Genomic DNA, 19,259 nt, shown 5'->3' with positions numbered 1-19,259 from the left:
ATTTGAGAGGAATAATATTCAGGGAAGATTTCTAAAGGATATGTAGTCCTTCCAGAATATCAGGTACCTGCTTACTCGTACTTGGCTATTTTGGTCCCTCCTAAAATTGCTTTTAGTGACGTATAACATCATTTAATACACAGAGCAACATTATAAGAAATGCTCCCCCTGAATTTATCACAGAAATGCAGTGTTCTATATTACCCAGCCCTTGTTTTTTTATGAGAACCCACTGTCCTTCAGGCGCTTCAGACCTGAATATCCAGCTACCTCCTGGGCATCTCCACTTGGATGCAGAACCAGGGATGAGAGTGACATGACCGAGTATAACATTTACACATAGAATCCTCTTCTATTAGAGTTAGTAGGAATGACTGGCCTCTAAATTTTTAGCAGGGTATAATTTTCCCTCAATAAAATATTAGTGGGTACCCCAATATGTAAAACAGATAAAAAAGCAGCGGTGTGGGTTGGGTTGAGGGGAAGCCATGCTTTAGTTTTTTCCTCCCACTCAATTATCTTTGATCCCCTGAAGTAGATAACAGCGAAGTTAAAAACCACTGATTTAGTCCAATGCCTTCATTGTTGTGACCCCCACTGAAAAACAGGTATACGATTCATTTAATTGAATGTAAACATAGTAAATGACTTCTCAGAAAGCTATATGGGAAAATTTCCTCAAATACTTAGCAGACATTAATACAGCCTACAGTGACAGGAAGCTGCCCAAGATTAGCAGTATGTGAGTTGGACCCATCAGTGCTGCATGAGGATTCATCAAATGTGCTCTGGCTTGTTTATCAATCTTGTCTCCCGAAGCGTGGCTTTTTTTGTTTTTTCCAAAGATGTGACTTTTTTATATTTCAACACAAATATTCTTTTCTTTTTTCTTTTTTTGAATTTTTATTTTATATTGGAGCATAGTTGATTAACAATGTTGTGTTAGTTTCAGGTGTACAGCAAATGATTCAGTTATAAATATATATGTATCTATTCATTCTCAAATTCTTTTCCCATTTAGGTTATTACAGAATATTGAGCAGCATTCCCTGTGCTATACAGTAGGTCCTTGTTGATTATCTATTTTAAATATAGCAGTGTGGCTTTTGAAGGCTTCTCTAAAAATTGAGTCACAAGGGGGAGCTCTTTGTTAATGTATTCATATTTGGGGTGGGACTTCTCAAAGTTTCCCACAGAAGTATAATATTAATACTTTAATATTACTAAGTCTGGGCAGCCCTGGGCACTGAGCCAAATACTTCTGTGAGGTTTGGGAGAGAAGGAACATATGGCAGCAAAGCCCTCACATGGCCCAATTTCTTTGAAGTCTCCTGATTTATCTCAAAAATTAATGCAAATACTGTATTCTGTTCCATAAATTGTCCACATTTATTTTAATACTAAAACAGTGTTTTACATTATTTGGCACTTAAATTATTAGTATCCCACATCTTTCTCTATCCCACTATACTCCTTGAAAAAATTAACGCTTCTAAAAGGTGTGCAGTTCTTACTAAGGTCACTTGTGCTCGTCAACTCAGTAAATCCAACAATCAGATCTCCTCTGTACTCCTATTTCCCTCCATCCTGGTTGCCTTTGATACAGTTGATCTTGTTCACCTTCTGAAGTACTCTTTTCTCCGGTTCCCTGAGACATAGCATTTATCTCCTCTGCAGGACTCTGCTCTGAGCCCTAGTCTCTTCCCTTCTCTCTTTTCTGTTTCTCCTTTTCCCCTCTCTCCTTTTTCTTTTTCTTTTTTAAAATTAAGTAATTAATTAATTAATTTTTGGCTACGCGGGCTTTCTCTAGTTGCGGTGAGCGGGGGTGGGGGGGTGGCTACTCTTTGGTGTGGTGCGCGGGCTTCTCACTGCGGTGGCTTCTCTTGTTGTGGAGCACGTGCTCACACGCGGGCTCAGTAGTTGTGGCTCGCGGGCTCTAGAGCACAGGCTCAGTAGTTGTGGCGCACGGGCTTAGTTGCTCCACGGCATGTGGGATCTTCCCGGACCAGGGATTGAACCCTTGTCCCCTGCACTGGCCGGCGGATTCTCAACCACTGCGCCACCGGGGAAGTCCCCTCTCTCTCCTTTTCTATTTAACTCTCCGTAGGTTATTTTATTCAATGTTTTGGCTTCAAATAGTTTTGTTTTTTAAAGATTTTTTTGACGTGGACCATTTAAAAATTTATTTATTTATTTATGGCTGTGTTGGGTCTTCGCTTCCGTGCGAGGGCCCTCTCCAGCTGCGGCAAGCGGGGGCCACTCTTCATCGCGGTGCGCGGGCCTCTCACTATCGCGGCCTCTCCTGCTGCGGAGCACGGGCTCCAGACGCGCAGGCTCAGCAATTGTGGCTCACGGGCTCAGTTGCTCTGCAGCATGTGGGATCCTCCCAAACCAGGGCTCGAACCCGTGTCCCCTGCATTGACATGCAGATTCTCAACCACTGCGCCACCAGGGAAGCCCTTTCAAATAGTTTTTACAAGCTAATGCATTCCAGTTTTCATCACAACCCTGACTTCTTCCCTGAGCTCTGGACTCCTGTATCGAGCTATTTATGGGATATTTTCACTGGTATTTGTAACAGCTGCTCAAACCTCACGTGTCTAAAACAACTTCACCATGCCTCACTCTGAGGCTTTTTTCATTCATTGTGCTGCACGCTCAGTGGGCATTTCCACTGAGTCTTCGGTTGGCGGAGGGAGGCATGCATTTCCTCTACTCCTTTAGGTTCTCCTGGCTGGTCTGAGAATTAAACTGACATGAGACAGATTAACAGAAGAAAATCAAACAAAAGTTTAATAACATATACATGGGAGAGACCCAGGAAAACTGAGTAACTCACCAAAATGGCCGAAGCCCTCACATTAAATACCATCTTCAGCTGAAGACCAAACAGGATATTGGGGTAGTAGTTTGGGACTTTAAAGGGGAGGAAGGCAATTCACATGGAGATGGAAAAGAAAATGTTCAGTAAACAGGTGTTTGCTGGGCCATACAGAGACAATGGGACACAGAGTGGCCTCTGATCTCTAGGTCCTGCCAAGTCTCCCCTAGCACACCTAGCCCATATTTTTTGTAGACATCTCTGGTAATAGCACTATTCCAGGAACAGACCCTATATCTATTCTTTAGGCAACTAAGGGGGAGGTAAAAAGAAAGACTTCCTGATACTTCTGTTTCTTAAAAATAAACAACCTAAAATAATCCTCATGCCAAAGAGATACATTTTGGGGTGGCAAATTTTGCTTCCCTACAATAATTTTATCATGCTTACTCTCCTCTTCTGAAAGTCCTGTTATTCAGATGTTAAATTTCCTAGATGGGTCCTTAAATTTTCTTTGCTTTGGTATTGTCCATCATTTTATTTTTTGTTATTTATTTATTTATTTATTTTTATTTTTGGCTGTGTTGGGTCTTCGTTTCTGTGCAAGGGCTTTCTCTAGTTGCGGCAAGCGGGGGCCACTCTTCATCGCGGTGCACGGGCCTCTCACTATCGCGGCCCCTCTTGTTGCGGAGCATGGGCTCCAGACACGCAGGCTCAGTAATTGTGGCTCATGGGCCTAGTTGCTCCGCTGCATGTGGGATCTTCCCAGACCAGGGCTCGAACCCGTGTCCCCTGCATTGGCAGGCAGATTCTCAACCACTGCGCCACCAGGGAAGCCCATTATTTTATTTTTGGTCCCACTTTCTGTGAGAATTCCTGAACTTTATCTTCCATTCATTTTTTTTTTTTTTTTGATTTCTACAAGCTCCTTCTTGTTCTATTGTTCCTCCTACAGTAATATTCTGTTCTTGTTTTATGGGCCCAACACTATCTTTTATCTCTCAGAGGACATGAATTATAATTCTTTTTTGTTTGTTTGTTTGTTTTTGGCTGTGCCGTGAGGCTTGTGGGATGTTAGTTCCCTGACCAGGGATTGAACCCATGCCCTCAGCAGTGAGATCACCGAGTCCTAACCACTGGATTATAATTCTTTTGATGTTAATTCCCTGAATTATAATTCTTTGGATGTTAATTCACGCATTATTTTTATTCCTCCAACTTCTTTTCTTCTGTGTTTGTTTTGGTCTCTGCGTTCTGTATGAGATGATTTCCTGAAACATATGTTGATCCTTGTCTTTTTGTTCACATTTCAGAGCACAGTACCAAACTGTTGATTTGTGACTTTGTATGCTTGTGCAGGACTTTTCTGCCAGTGGGATTGATAATGACATAATCAGGCTGGGATTTTAGGCTCTCCACTTTTTTTGCTGGGGTCCCCTAAAAGTTAGAATCCAGAAGTTTTTCTCTAGAGCCAATCAGATTTTCCAGAGAAGTGCCACTCTTATGCCTGGCTGCTGATATTCTGGATGCAGGGCAGGGAGAAGGGATCTGCGGCTCATCCTTCAGAATGGAGACTTTAACTCTCCCGGTTTTATCTACTTGCCCCATCCCTGCCCTTTGCCATGCTGGATGCCTCTAGATCCTGAGCTTTCCTAAGGTTCTGTGGCTTTTTATGATATTTATGTCTATGTTAATTTAGGCTGTAAACTTTCTCTATTTTGTTAGCCAGTTACTTACCTTCCACATGCTTTTTATCTACTGAAAATGTGATGACATTGCCCATCTGTTGTTGTCTTTTCCCCCTTTACTGTCGTTTTAAAGAGATTAAATAAAAATAATCACGTGTTCTATCTGCCATGTTTAACCAGAAGTTTTAATAAGACTTATTTTTTATACAACATCCTAGAAAATACTTCAGAATGGATGTTTCTTTTCTTGAGGGATAGTCTACTTAGTTTAACCAAGCTGCCTTTGAATAGTGGAGAAGATAATTCTGAATGTGGAAAAATACTTCTAGTTATGAATGAAAATTATTTCTCTAGAAGAGTCAAGCTGAGTAAATGTTGATCTTAATCTGAAACTTGGATAGAAGGCATTATGTATGAGTAGTAGTAAGAAATGTTGACCTAAAGCAAATAGACTGCCAGATACTTCTCCAGCAAAGATGAGTTTGTTGGGGTCAGCAGAAAATGGCAATTCCGGGTCTGCAACCATGGCAAGCCATGTGAAAGTCCCCACATGGCAAGGGAAGGAGAACACTTTTATAGTGGGGAAAAGGAAGCTGGGAGGGCTTTAGTAAAAAAGAGTCCATGGCTTTTCATTGGCTGAGTCCTTACCAGGAAAGAAGAGTCTTTCTTCTTCCTGTTGGGCTCTGCTAAGGACAAGAGAACTCCCCTTCCTGGTTTCCCAAATCTATTTAACTGAGGTTTCTATTTATTAATTTTTTCTTTTTACGGAAACATATGCAGAAGAGAAGGAAATTGGATGTGGACTCAAGTTCCAAAGTGGACTCTGGAGAACTGTCTCAATTACAGAGGTGTCAGGTAGTCAGATGACTGCCATTCAGGAAGTTTGCCACCGTACTGTGGCTCTCTAACCATCAGAAAATGCTTTACTTCCCAAGAGGACTGATTGGAGCAACTTTGTGCAAAAGTATTCAGAGGAGGGCTGAGCACCAATTAGAGGGGAAGTAACTATGTACAATTTGGACGAGGGACAAAAATTCAGTTCCATTCATCCGTCTATCCACCCATCCACCTATCCATCTTCAGTTGTTTGGTTGCTTGATTAATTCAACATATATTTATTGAGCCCCTTTTTTTGTACCAGATTTGAGCTAGGTGCTGGGGACATAATGGAGGGCAAAACAGATATGGTATCTGTCTTTCTGGCACTTACACTCTAATGGATGTGATAAAGGTTAATTAACTAATGGTTATAAATGTGTAATTACAAATTGTGAGAAGGGTTCTGAAGCAAAGGCACACATAAGAAAAAATAGGGCTTCCCTGGTGGCGCAGTGGTTGAGAGTCTGCCTGCCAATGCAGGGGACACGGGTTCGAGCCCTGGTCAGGGAAAATCCCACATGCCACGGAGCAACTAGGCCCGTGAGCCGCAATTGCTGAGCCTGCGCCTCTGGAGCCTGTGCTCCGCAACAGGAGAGGCCACGATGGTGAGAGGCCCGCGCACCGTGATGAAGAGTGGCCCCCACTTGCCGCAACTAGAGAAAGCCCTGGCACAGAAATGAAGACCCAACGCAGCCATAAATAAATAAATAAATAAATAAAATTTAAAAAAAAAAAAAAAAAGAAAAAATAATAGGAGACTTGACCTAACCTGGGGATCAGGGCATCTCCTCTGACGAAGAGGTGTTTGAGTTGAGCTATGAAAGAGGAGGAGGAATTACAGAGGTGGAGAACAGGGGTACGAGGGGCAATTGGATGTATATTTCCAATTCTGTGTTCAGATTGATGGGTTGAAATCGCCATGGTGGGGGTGTTTACACTGTGAGAATCTACAAACACTGCACTTTCTTTAGACATTTGCCAGCATCCCCTTGGGAGAAGGGGAAGGTTATGTATGTACTAATCACCTACTAGGACTCAGACACTATATTAAATGCTGGATGTATTATTTTATTTAACACTCACAATAACCTTTTGTAGAGGAAATATTTATTCTCATTTCATGGACATAGAGTAGAACTTAGAGAAAAAGAGTGAATTTCCCCAGATTGTTGAGCTAGAACGTGGACATGTTCATATTTGAACCCAGGTCTATCTGGCTTTGAAGTCCACGTCCTTTCCCTCATATCATGCTGCTCATGACTTAAGCAGTAGCAGGTGCCAAGAAAGCACTTCTTACCAGATTTCACTGTGAAAAAGACTTATTTAGATGAGTTCTTGTAAATGGTTCACTCACTTCTAGAGTGTGAAAGTGTGATTTTCAGAAGTTAAAAACATAACTCTTTTTTGCAAACATAAACTGAACCCATGTCAAAGATTTAATCATCTCATTAATTAGTGAGGAAATCAGTATGTAAAGCCGGTTCAAAGAGCATTTAAGGAACTGAGTATTTATAGGCAGTTTAATAAAGAATGGTTAGAATAAATTATCTAGGTTAGAAACAAAACTGATTCATGTTTAACAGGGCATTAGACTACAACCTTTGGGATTATCTCTTCTACTAGAGAGAAATCATTTGTAACTTTATTGGACATAAATCTATAAGTTAACATAACTTCACAGAATCTGAGTCCCTAATTAACAGTAAATCGAGGGGACTTCCCTGGTGGTCCAGTGGTTAAGACTTCACCTTCGAATGCAGGGGGCCCAGGTTCGATCCCTGGTGAGGGAACTAGATCCCACAGGTCACAACTAAGAAGCCCGCATGCTGCAACTAAGACCTGGTGCAGCCAAAATAAAAAAATAAATAATAAAATAATAAAGAAATATTAAAGAAATACTAAATAGAAAATTCAGGAAATGGTAACTTCTCTTAGAAAATAAAATAATCCTGGAGAGGATTGTTAAACAATGCTTCACTGTGACAGTGAAAGGGCAGGCAGGTATCATCTTGGCCTCATTACTGTGTTTTGTGTGATTTTTCTTAAGAAGTGTGAGCAGGAAACTTTCATTCTATCCTGTGTACCTGTGGTGTTCTAACTAATGCGTGGCACAAAATGTGATGACAGAGTTCAGGGCACGCTACCCCAAAATATGGCACCTTGGCATATTGAATATCTTAAGCTGAAAGAGTTTGAGACAACAGCAGGAGCAGGAAAGTCACTATGACACCCCCCAACCCCAAGTTCTCCCCTGAAACAGATCATAAAACTTCCATGTGAAAGGTACCCTCCCTGTACCAGGAGGAAGGAAGACGTTCTTATCACCATAAATAGGAAATTTGGGGCTGAGAAACCTTACAAACCATGTCAAACTAACCCTTGTCTTCCTGGTTACTTTTTCACCATTTACTACCCCTAGCCCAAACCCCTCTGCCTTGTCAACTCTTCACAAATTTATTTTTTCTTTGTCTAAGAAGTATAAAAGCTTCCTGTTCTGGTCACTTTTTAGGTTTTCATTCTTCATTCTTTTGCTCTTTCTCCATTTTTCAGACACATTGTTTGGAATAACAAAAGCAAATCAGATTCATTATTTATATCATGTTTTGTTTTCAATCAAAATGAAATTTCTCAGTTTGTCTTTACATCTCATACACCCATATTGAGTTCTAAATGATGTTTAGCTGCTTCCAGAAACCAAATTTCCTCTCAAAAGGCAAAAGATGATTTAATCCAGGAATTCCTTGACGGCCCAGGGGTTAGGACTCAGTGCTTTCACTGCCAGGGCCAGGGTTTCACCCCTGGTCAGGGAACTAACATCCCACAAGTCATGCAGCGAGGCCAAAAAACAAAACAAAACACCCCCCAACCAAAAAAAAAAAAATGATTTAGGCTTGAGTACAATCCAGGCTGTAATTCAGTGTGTTCCTCCCAAACCACTGCTGGAGAGACTTGGGCACCGTTGGCTGATTGGACCCAGAAAGCTGTGTTACTGTGGTTGACTGGTTTTCTGTCTTTCTAGTTAGTGGTGTTCTCAAACGTTATTGGGAGTGGACATTCACAGAAAGGTAGACAAAATGAAAAGGCAGAGGACTTTGTATCAGATGAAGGAACAAAATAAAACCCCAGAAAAAAAACTAAATGAAGTGGAGATAGGCAAACTTCCAGAAAAAGAATTCAGAATAATGATAGTGAAGATGATCCAGGACCTTGGAAAAAGAATGGAGGCAAAGATCGAGAACATGCAAGAAATGTTTAACAAAGACCTAGAAGAATTAAAGAACAAACACCTAGAAGAATTAAAGAGCAAACAAACAGAGACGAATGATACAATAACTGAAATGAAAAATACATTAGAAGGAATCAATAGCAGAATAACTGAGGCAGAAGAATGGATAAGTGACCTGGAAAACAGAATGGTGGAATTCACTGCTGCAGAACAGAATAAAGAAAAAAGAATGAAAACAAATGAAGACAGCCTAAGAGACATCTGGGACAACATTAAACACAACAACATTCGCATTACAGGGGCCCCAGAAGGAGAAGAGAGAGAGAAAGGACCCGAGAAAATATTTGAAGACATTATAGTCAAAAACTTCCCTAACATGGGAAAGGAAATAGCCACTCAAGTCTAGGAAGCGCAGAGAGTCCTATACAGGATAAACCCAAGGAGAAACACGCCAAGAAACATAGTAATCAAATTGGCAAAAATTAAAGACAAAGAAAAATTATTGAAAGCAGCAAGGGAAGAATGACAAATAACATGCAAGGGAACTCCCATAAGGTTAACAGCTGATTTCTCAGCAGAAACTCTACAAGCCAGAAGGGAGTGGCATGATATACTTAAAGTCATGAAAGGGAAGCACCTACAACCAAGATTACTCTACCAAGCAAGGATCTCATTCAGATTCAATGGAGAAATCAAAAGTTTTACAGACAAGCAAAAGCTAAGAGAATTCAGCACCATGAAACCAGCTCTACAACAAATGCTAAAGGAACTTCTCTAAGGGGGAAACACAAGAGAAGAAAAGGACCTACAAAAACAAACCCAAAACAATTAAGAAAATGGTCATAGGAACATACATATCAATAATTACCTTAAACGTGAATGGATTAAATGTTCCAACCAAAAGACACAGGCTCGCTGAATGGATACAAAAACAAGACCTATATACATGCTGTCTACAAGAGACCCACTTCAGACCTAGGGACACATACAGACTGAAAGTGAGGGGATGGAAAAAGATATTCCATGCAAATGGAAATCAAAAGAAAGCTGGAGTAGCAATACTCATATCAGATAAAATAGACTTTAAAACAAAGAATGTTACAAGAGACAAGGAAGGACCCTACATAATGATTAAGGGATCAATCCAAGAAGAAGATATAACAATTATAAATATATATGCACCCAACATAGGAGCATCTCAATACATAAGGCAACTGCTAACAGCTATTAAAGAGGAAATCAACAGTAACACAATAATAGTGGGGGAATTTAACACCTCACTTACACCAATGGACAGATCATCCAGACAGAAAATTAATAAGGAAACACAAGCTTTTAATGACACAATAGACCAGATAGATTTAATTGATATTTATAGGACATTCCATCCAAAAACAGCAGATTTCACTTTCTTCTCAAATGCACATGGAACATTTCCCAGGATAGATCACATCTTGGGTCACAAATCAAGCCTCAGTAAGTTTAAGAAAATTGAAATCATATCAAGCATCTTTTCCAACCACAGCACTATGAGATTACAGGGAAAAAAACGTAAAAAACACAAACACATGGATGCTAAATAACACGTTACTAAATAGCCAAGAGATCATTGAAGAAATCAAAGAGGAAATCAAAAAATACCTAGAGACAAATTACAATGAATACACGACGATCCAAAACCTATGGGATGCAGCAAAAGCAGTTCTAAGAGAGAAGTTTATAGCAATACAAGCCTACCTCAAGAAACAAGAAAAATCTCAAATAATCAAATCTTACACCTAAAGGAACTAGAGAAAGAAGAACAAATAAAACCCAAAGTTAGTAGAAGGAAAGAAATCATAAAGATCAGAGCAGAAATAATTGAAATAGAAACAAAGAAAACAATAGCAAAGATCAATAAAACTAAAAGCTGGTTCTTTGAGAAGATAAACAAAACCGATAAACATTTAGCCAGACTCATCAAGAAAAAGAGGGAGAGGACTCAAATCAATAAAATTAGAAATGAAAAAGGAGAAGTTACACTGCAGAAATACAAAGCATCATAAGAGACTACTACAAGCAACACTATGACAACCTGGAAGAAATGGACAAATTCTTAGAAAGGTATAACCTTCCAAGACTGAACCAGGAAGAAATAGAAAATATGAACAGACCAATCACAAGTAATGAAATTGAAACTGTGATTAAAATCTTCCAACAAACAGAAGTCCAGGACCAGATGGCTTCACAGGTGAATTCTATCAAACATTTAGAGAAGAGGTAACACCCATCTTTCTCAAACTCTTCAAAACAGTTGCAGAGGAAGGAACTCTTCCAAACTCATTCTGTGAGACCACCATCACCTGATACCAAAACCAGACAAAGATACTACAAAAAAAGAAAATTACAGACCAATATCACTCATGAATATAGATGGAAAAATCCTCAACGAAACATTAGCAGACAGAATCCAACAACACATTAAAAGGATCATATACCATGATCAAGTGGGATTTGTCCCAGGGATGCAAGGATTCTTCAATATATGCAAATCAATCAATGTGATACACCATATTAACATAAGATAATCTCAATAGACACAGAAAAACCTTTTGACAAAATTCAACTCCCATTTATGATAAAAACTCTCCAGAAAGTGGGCATAGAAGGAACCTACCTGAACATAATAAAGGTCATATATGACAAACCCACAGCAAACATCATTCTCAATGGTGAAAAACTGAAAACATTTCCTCTAAGATCAGGAACAAGACAAGGATGTCCACTCTCACTACTCTTATTCAACATAGTTTTGGAAGTCCTAGCCATGGCAATCAGAGAAGAAAAAGAAATAAAAGGAATACAAATTGGAAAAGAAGAAGTAAAACTGTCACTGTTTGCAGATGACATGATACTATACATAGAGAATCCTAAAGATGCCACCAGAAAACTACTAGAACTAATCAATGAATTTGGTAAAGTTGCAGGATACAAAATTAGTGCAGAGAAATCTCTTGCATTCCTATACACTAACAACGAAATACCCAAAAGAGAAATTAAGGAAACAATCCCATTCACCATTGCAACAAAAGGAATGAACTACCTAGGAATAAACCTACCTAAGGAGGTAAAAGCCCTGTATTCAGAAAACGATAAGACACTGATGAAAGAAATCAAAGACGACACAAACAGATGGAGAGATATACCACGTTCTTGGATTGGAAGAATCAATATTGTGAAAATGACTATACTCCCCAAAGCAATCTACAGATTCAGTGCAATCCCTATTAAATTACCAGTGGTATTTTTTACAGAACTAGAACAAAAAATCTTAAAATTTGTATGGTGACACAAAAGACCCCGAATAGCCCAAGCAGTCTTGAGGGAAATAAAAAGAGCTGGAGGAATCAGACTCCCTGTCTTCAGACTATACTACAAAGCTACAGTAATCAAGACAATATGGTACTGGCACAGAAAGAGAAATGTAGATCAATGGAACAGGATAGAAAGCCCAGAGATAAAGCCATGCACCTATGGTCAACTAATCTATGACAAAGGAGGCAAGGATATACAATGGAGAAAAGACAGTCTCTTCAATAAGTGGTGCTGGGAAAACCGGACAGCTACATGGAAAAGAATGAAATTAGAACACTCTCTAACACCATACACAAAAATAAACTCAAAATGGATTAGAGAACTAAATGTGAGAATGGACACTATAAAACTCTTAGAGGAAAACATAGGAAGAATACTCTTTGACATAAATCACGGCAAGATCTTTTGTGACCCACCTCCTAGAGTAATGGAAATGAAAACAAAAATAAACAAATGGGACCTAATGAAACTTAAAACCTTTTGCAAAGCAAAGGAAACTACAAACAAGATGAAAGGACATCGTCAGAATGGGAGAAAATATTTGCAAAGGAATCAATGGACAAAGGATTAGTTTCCAAAATGTATAAACAGCGCATGCAGCTCAATATTAAAAAAACAAACAACCCAATCCAAAAATGGGCAGAAGACCTAAATAGACATTTCTCCAAAGAAGACATAGAGATGGCCAAGAAGCACATGAAAAGCTGCTCAACATCACTAATTATTAGAGAAATGCAAATCAAAACAACAATGAGGTATCACCTCACACCAGTTAGAATGGGCATCATCAGAAAATCTACAAACAAATGCTGGAGAGGGTGTGGAGAAAAGGGAACCCTCTTGCACTGTTGGTGGGAATGTAAGTTGATACAGCCACTATGGAGAACAGTATGGAGGTTCCTTAAAAAACTAAAAATAGAATTACCATATGACCCAGCAATCCCACTACTGGGCATATACCCAGAGAAAACCATAATTCAAAAAGACACATGCACCCCACTGTTCATTGCAGCACTATTTACAATAGCCAGGTCACGGAAGCAACCTAAATGCCCATCGACCGACGAATGGATAAAGAAGATGTGGTACATGTATACAATGGAATATTACTCAGCCATAAAAGGGAACAAAATTGGGTCATTTGTAGAGACGTGGATGGATCTAGAGACTGTCATACAGAGTGAAGTAAGTCAGAAAGAGAAAAACAAATATTTTATATTAATGCATATATGTGCAATCTAGAAAAATGGTACAGATGAACCAGTTTGCAGGGCAGAAATAGAGACACAGATGTAGAGAACAAGCATATGGACACCAAGTGGGGAAAGTGGGGGGTGGTGGTGGTGGTGGTGGGATGAATTGGGAGATTGGGATTGACATGTTTACACTAATATGTATAAAATGGATAACTAATGAGAACCTGCTGTATAAAAAAATTAATAAAATAAAACTCAAAATTTCCAAAAATGCCAATAAAGGTTATTGGGAGTGGTTTAATTCTCCCACACCACTCTAGAGAACTCTGCTGTTCTGGTTGGAGCTCCTGCCTCTCTTTGTCTTCCTTCTTGGTTGCTCCTCTTTTCTGCTTTTGTCTGTTACTGTTTTGGCTGCTGCCAGTGAACCATTCCATCCGATTTTTTGCCTGTTTTTCACCTGCCAGGTACCTGAAAGTTAACTGAGGGTGGCTGAGGGAGGCCAGATTGCCTGGTACAAGTAAAGTGAGGTCAAATGAGTGTAATGGATGTGTGGGTGTGAATATAGTTCTGTTTCTGTCCTACAGAGTGAATGGTAGGTGCTCTGATTACTACTCCTATGGAGACTCAAAGAGTTGGCTTGAAGAGCTATAGTGAGCTCAATGTGGAGAGGGTGTTAGAACTTGTATGCATAAGAGGAGTACAAGAAAATAATGTTTTTGAGCTTATTTATTTCATCTTAAGTAATTATATGTACATACTGTTATTCAACTAGAAAATGCAATCTCTGAAGCTTAGTCCTTTTTTAAAAGTGACTTCCCCCATTCACTTGAAAGATTTCCTTTGGAGAGATAAATCTTCAGAAATTGCATAACAGTAGTATCTAATTGTAATGCTGAGCTTTGAACACATTTTATTGTTGAACAAGAGACTTTTATAGCTGGTTTATTTTTAATTTCCTTGAAAGAACTTGTGAAATGTGGTTTGCCTCATAATGCTTCTCAATACTGTAGTTTTCATTTAAATTATAATTTTATGTTTAAAAACTGAATTATATGATAAGTGATAGAAGATAAAATGACTTTAATAATATTTCTAAATGTTATAGGATTATGAATCATCCTTGGGACCTGTGTTTCATTCTCAACCGAGGAGATGGAGAGAATCCGCGCTGCCCCTTCTGAGGGAGACTCTTTCAGCGTCACCTGGAACCATGACCATTTTAAAGGCCCAAGTCAGAGCCCTAGCTGGATTTTCCAACCTCTCCCATTGAACTGCAGCACAACAGGTCAGTCACTTGATTGGTCGGTCCTTCCCTGTGTGTGAGATCTGATCAGAAATACTTGATCGGGAATGGTCAGACTAGAGCTGGGCTGAGTTTCTTAAAGCAGATCCCAGTATCTCCACTATCAGGATTTGAGGATTCCTGAAATTAAATTCCATGTACACTGTTATGAGAATGTATGAGGTGGAGGATGTTTTATTTGCTGTTATGTAAATTTTCAGATAATGAGGTAATTCCCATTCGTACATAGTTGCAATTATAATTAAAATTTCAATAAAAGACAAAGCAAACACTTTCATAATCTATTTCATTTCTCAAGTTGATATATTTTTTCTTTTTTATAAATTTATTTATTTATTTTTGGCTGCGTCGGGTCTTCGTTGCTGCGTGCAGGCTTTCTCTAGTTGCGGCGAGCGGGATCTACTCTTCGTTGCGGTGCGCGGGCTTCTCATTGCGGTGGCTTCTCTTGTTGTGGAGCATGGGCTCTAGGCACGCGGACTTCAGTAGTTGTGGCACACAGGCTCAGTAGTTGTGGCTCGTGGACTCTAGAACGCAGGCTCAGTAGCTGTGGCACACAGGTTAAGTTGCTCTGCGGCATGTGGGATCTTCCCGGACCAGGGATTGAACCTGTGTCCCCTGCATTGGCAGGTGAATTCCCAACCACTGTGCCACCAGGGAAGCCCCTCAAGTTGATATCTTGATAAAACCTGATATTTCCCCAACTATTTACCATGAAAATTTGATTCCCAGTTAAAACGATTCCTACGCAGTAGCCTTTTCCTGGTATCACTTGTTCTTTGAGAACTGGGACAATGTTTAGAAGTCTATTCAAGGTGTAGAGGAAGGAAAACAGCAGGAAGACAAAGGCTTCCTGGAGGAGGAGGTGTCCAGCTTTGGGCTTCATCGACAAGCAAATTGAGGTGGTAAGCGGCAAATAGAGGAGTTGCTTCCCAAGGCAACTAGTGAGGCAGCCTGGGCTTTAGCCTTACATCTGTATGGGTTCAAATCCCTGTTCTGCCTCTACTTGCTGTGTGAATCAGGGCAAATTACTTAACTTCTATGAGTCTTTGATTTCTCATCTAAAGATCACTACATGGAAAAAGATAGCAACACTAAAAATAATGAGGTAATAAAGACATCTAAGTTTTGTTTTCTCCTTCAAGAACTTGGGTATAGATAGCTTAAATATGATAAGTATATGGCTGTTAGCCAGAACTGGTGTCATCTTGGGCCCTTACAATTTCTGCTGTCCTTTCACTGACCCTACCCAGGACTGTACTGTGCAGTGAATCACTTCTCTGTTGTCAAGGGCTTTGTAGTTAATAGATACTGTTTAATAATCACTAGGACCAGGTGGCCTCTATGCTCCGTTAGTCCCCAAACAATAATGAAAACCTTCTCTGACATATTCTGGTGCTCATGAGACTAGTTAACCTGTTCATAAATCTTAGCTTAGGAATGCATGTCCTTTATCTAAGCACGTACCCCCCCATAACCCTAGGTAAACTATAAAATTGTTCCAAAGGCCCCTTGGTGGTATGGAGTGCAGCTGTGAATGCTTCCGGATCGTTGTCTGCCTGATTCAGATCCCACCCTGTGAGTAAGTTACCCTATAATAAACTGATCCATTGATTATATGGAGCTGCCTGCCTTATTTTTCAGTCTCAAGATGCCTTCTCAGTTTGGTGGGCACTTCTTTTTTTTTTTCCTAGGTAGGTTTATTCCTAGGTATTTTATTCTTTTTGTTGCAATGGTAAATGGGAGTGTTTCCATAATTTCTCTTTCAGATTTTTCATCATTAGTGTATAGGAATGCAAGAGATTTCTGTGCATTAATTTTGTATCCTGCAACTTTACCATATTCATTAATTAGCTCTAGCAGTTTTCTGGTGGCAGTTTTAGGATTCTCTATGTATAGTATCATGTCATCTGCAAACAGTGACAGTTTTACTTCTTCTTTTCCAATTTGTATTCCTTTTATTTCTTTTTCTTCTCTGATTGCTGTGGCTAGGACTTCCAGAACTATGTTGAATAATAGTGCTGAGAGTGGACATCCTTGTCTCGTTCCTGATCTTAGAGGAAATGCTTTCAGTTTTTCACCATTGAGAATGATGTTTGCTGTGGGTTTGTCATATATGGCCTTTATTATGTTGAGGTAGGTTCCCTCTATGCCCACTTTCTGGAGAGTTTTTATCATAAATGGGTGTTGAATTTTGTCGAAAGCTTTTTCTGCATCTATTGAGATGATCATATGGTTTTTATTCTTCAATTTGTTAATATGGTGTATCACATTGATTGATTTGCGTATATTGAAGAATCCTTGCATCCCTGGGATAAATCCCACTTGATCGTGGTGTATGATCCTTTTAATGTGTTGTTGGATTCTGTTTGCTAGTATTTTGTGGAGGATTTTTGCATCTATATTCATCAGTGATATTGGTCTGTAATTTTCTTTTTCTGTAGTGTCTTTGTCTGGTTTTGGTATGAGGGTGATGGTGGCCTCATAGAATGAGTTTGGGAGTGTTCCTTCCTCTGCAATTTTTTGGAAGAGTTTGAGAAGGATAGGTGTTAGCTCTTCTCTAAATGTTTGATAGAATTCACCTGTGAAGCCATCTGGTCCTGGACTTTTGTTTCTTGGAAGATTTTTAATCACAGTTTCAATTTCATTACTTGTGATTGGTCTGTTCATATTTTCTATTTCTTCCTGGTTTAGTCTTGGAAGGTTATACCTTTCTAAAAATGTGTCCATTTCTTCCAGGTTGTCCATTTTATTGGCATAAAGTTGCTTGTAGTAGTCTCTTAGGATGCTTTGTATTTTTGCGGTGTCTGTTGTAACTTCTCCTTTTTCATTTCTGATTTTATTGATTTGAGTCCTCTCCCTCTTTTTCTTGATGAGTCTGGCTAATGGCTTATCAATTTTGTTTATCTTCTCAAAGAACCAACTTTTAGTTTTATTGATCTTTGCTATTGTTTTCTTTGTTTCTATTTCATTTATTTCTGCTCTGATCTTTATGATTTCTTGCCTTCTGCTAACTTTGGGTTTTGTTTGTTCTTCTTTCTCTAGTTTCTTTAGGTGTAAGGTTAGATTGTTTACTTGAGATTTTTCTTGTTTCTTGAGATAGGCTTGTATAGCTATAAACTTCCCTCTTAGAACTGCTTTCGCTGCATCCCATAGGTTTTGGGTCGTCGTGTTTTCATTGTCATTTGTCTCTAGGTATTTTTTTATTTCCTCTTTGATTTCTTCAGTGATCTCTTGGTTATTTAGTAACGTATTGTTTAGCCTCCATGTGTTTGTCTTTTTTACGTTTTTTTCCCTGTAATTCATTTCTAATCTCATAGCGTTGTGGTCAGAAAAGATGCTTGATATGATTTTAATTTTCTTAAATTTACTGAGGCTTGATTTGTGACCCAAGATGTGATCTATCCTGGAGAATGTTCCGTGCGCACTTGAGAAGAACGTGTAATCTGCTGTTTTTGGATGGAATGTCCTATAAATATCAATTAAATCTATCTGGTCTATTGTGTCATTTAAAACTTCTGTTTCCTTATTTATTTTCATTTTGGATGATCTGTCCATTGGTGTAAGTGAGGTGTTAAAGTCCCCCACTATTATTGTGTTACTGTCGATTTCCTCTTTTATAGCTGTTAGCAGTTGCCTTATGTATTGAGGTGCTCCTATGTTGGGTGCATATATATTTATAATTGTTATATCGTCTTCTTGGATTGATCCCTTGATCATTATGTAGTGTCCTTCCTTGTCTCTTGTAACATTCTTTATTTTAAAGTCTATTTTATCCGATATGAATATAGCTACTCCAGCTTTCTTTTGATTTCCATTTGCATGGAATATCTTTTTCCATCCCCTCACTTTCAGTCTGCATGTGTCCCTAGGTCTAAAGTGGGTCTCTTGTAGACAGCATATATATGGGTCTTGTTTTTGTATCCATTCAGCCAGTCTGTCTTTTGGTTGGGGCATTTAATCCATTCACGTTCAAGGTAATTATCGTTATGTATGTTCCTATGACCATTTTCTTAATTGTTTTGGGTTTGTTTTTGTAGGTCCTTTTCTTCTCTTGTGTTTCCCACTTAGAGAAGTTCCTTTAGCATTTGTTGTTGAGCTGGTTTGGTGGTGCTGAATTCTCTTAGCCTTTGCTTGTCTGTAAAGCTTTTGATTTCTCCATCAAATCTAAATGAGATCCTTGCCGGGTAGAGTAATCTTGGTTGTAGGTTCTTCCCTTTCATCACTTTAAGTATATCATGCCACTCCCTTCTGGCTTGCAGAGTTTCTGCTGAGAAATCAGCTGTTAACCTTATGGGAGTTCCATTGTATGTTATTTGTCGTTTTTCCCTTGCTGCTTTGAATAATTTTTCTTTGTCTTTAATTTTTGCCACTTTGATTACTATGTGTCTCGGCGTGTTTCTCCTTGGGTTTATCCTGTATGGGACTCTCTGCGCTTCCTGGACTTGGGTGGCTATTTCCTTTCCCATGTTAGGTAAGTTTTCGACTATAATCTCTTCAAATATTTTCTCTGATCCTTTCTCTCTCTCTTCTCCTTCTGGGACCCCTATAATGCGAATGTTGTTGCGTTTAATGTTGTCCCAGAGGTCTCTTAGGCTGTCTTCATTTGTTTTCATTCTTTTTTCTTTAGTCTGTTCCACAGCAGTGAATTCCACCATTCTGTCTTCCAGGTCACTTATCCGTTCTTCTGCCTCAGTTATTCTGCTATTGATTCCTTCTAGTGTAGTTTTCATTTCAGTTATTGTATTGGTCATCTCTGTTTGTTTGTTCTTTAATTCTTCTAGGTCTTTGTTAA

General features: G+C 39.1%; 1 long non-coding RNA gene across 1 annotated transcript in view; it reads left to right on the top strand.

The window, feature by feature from the left end:
* LOC132373343 (uncharacterized) overlaps positions 1-14,443 on the top strand; it is a 74,585-nt gene extending 60,142 nt beyond the window's left edge. The window contains exon 3 of the long non-coding RNA XR_009505409.1: positions 14,270-14,443. This is a non-coding gene — a long non-coding RNA (uncharacterized LOC132373343). The remainder of the gene's footprint in view (positions 1-14,269) is intronic.
* The last annotated feature ends 4,816 nt before the right edge of the window (positions 14,444-19,259 follow it).

This window comes from Balaenoptera ricei, chromosome 1, assembly GCF_028023285.1.
Source record: "Balaenoptera ricei isolate mBalRic1 chromosome 1, mBalRic1.hap2, whole genome shotgun sequence".
Classification (NCBI taxonomy): Eukaryota; Metazoa; Chordata; class Mammalia; order Artiodactyla; family Balaenopteridae; genus Balaenoptera; species Balaenoptera ricei.
Note: the sequence above shows the minus strand (reverse complement) of the source record. Positions and strands in the feature narration are given on the sequence as shown.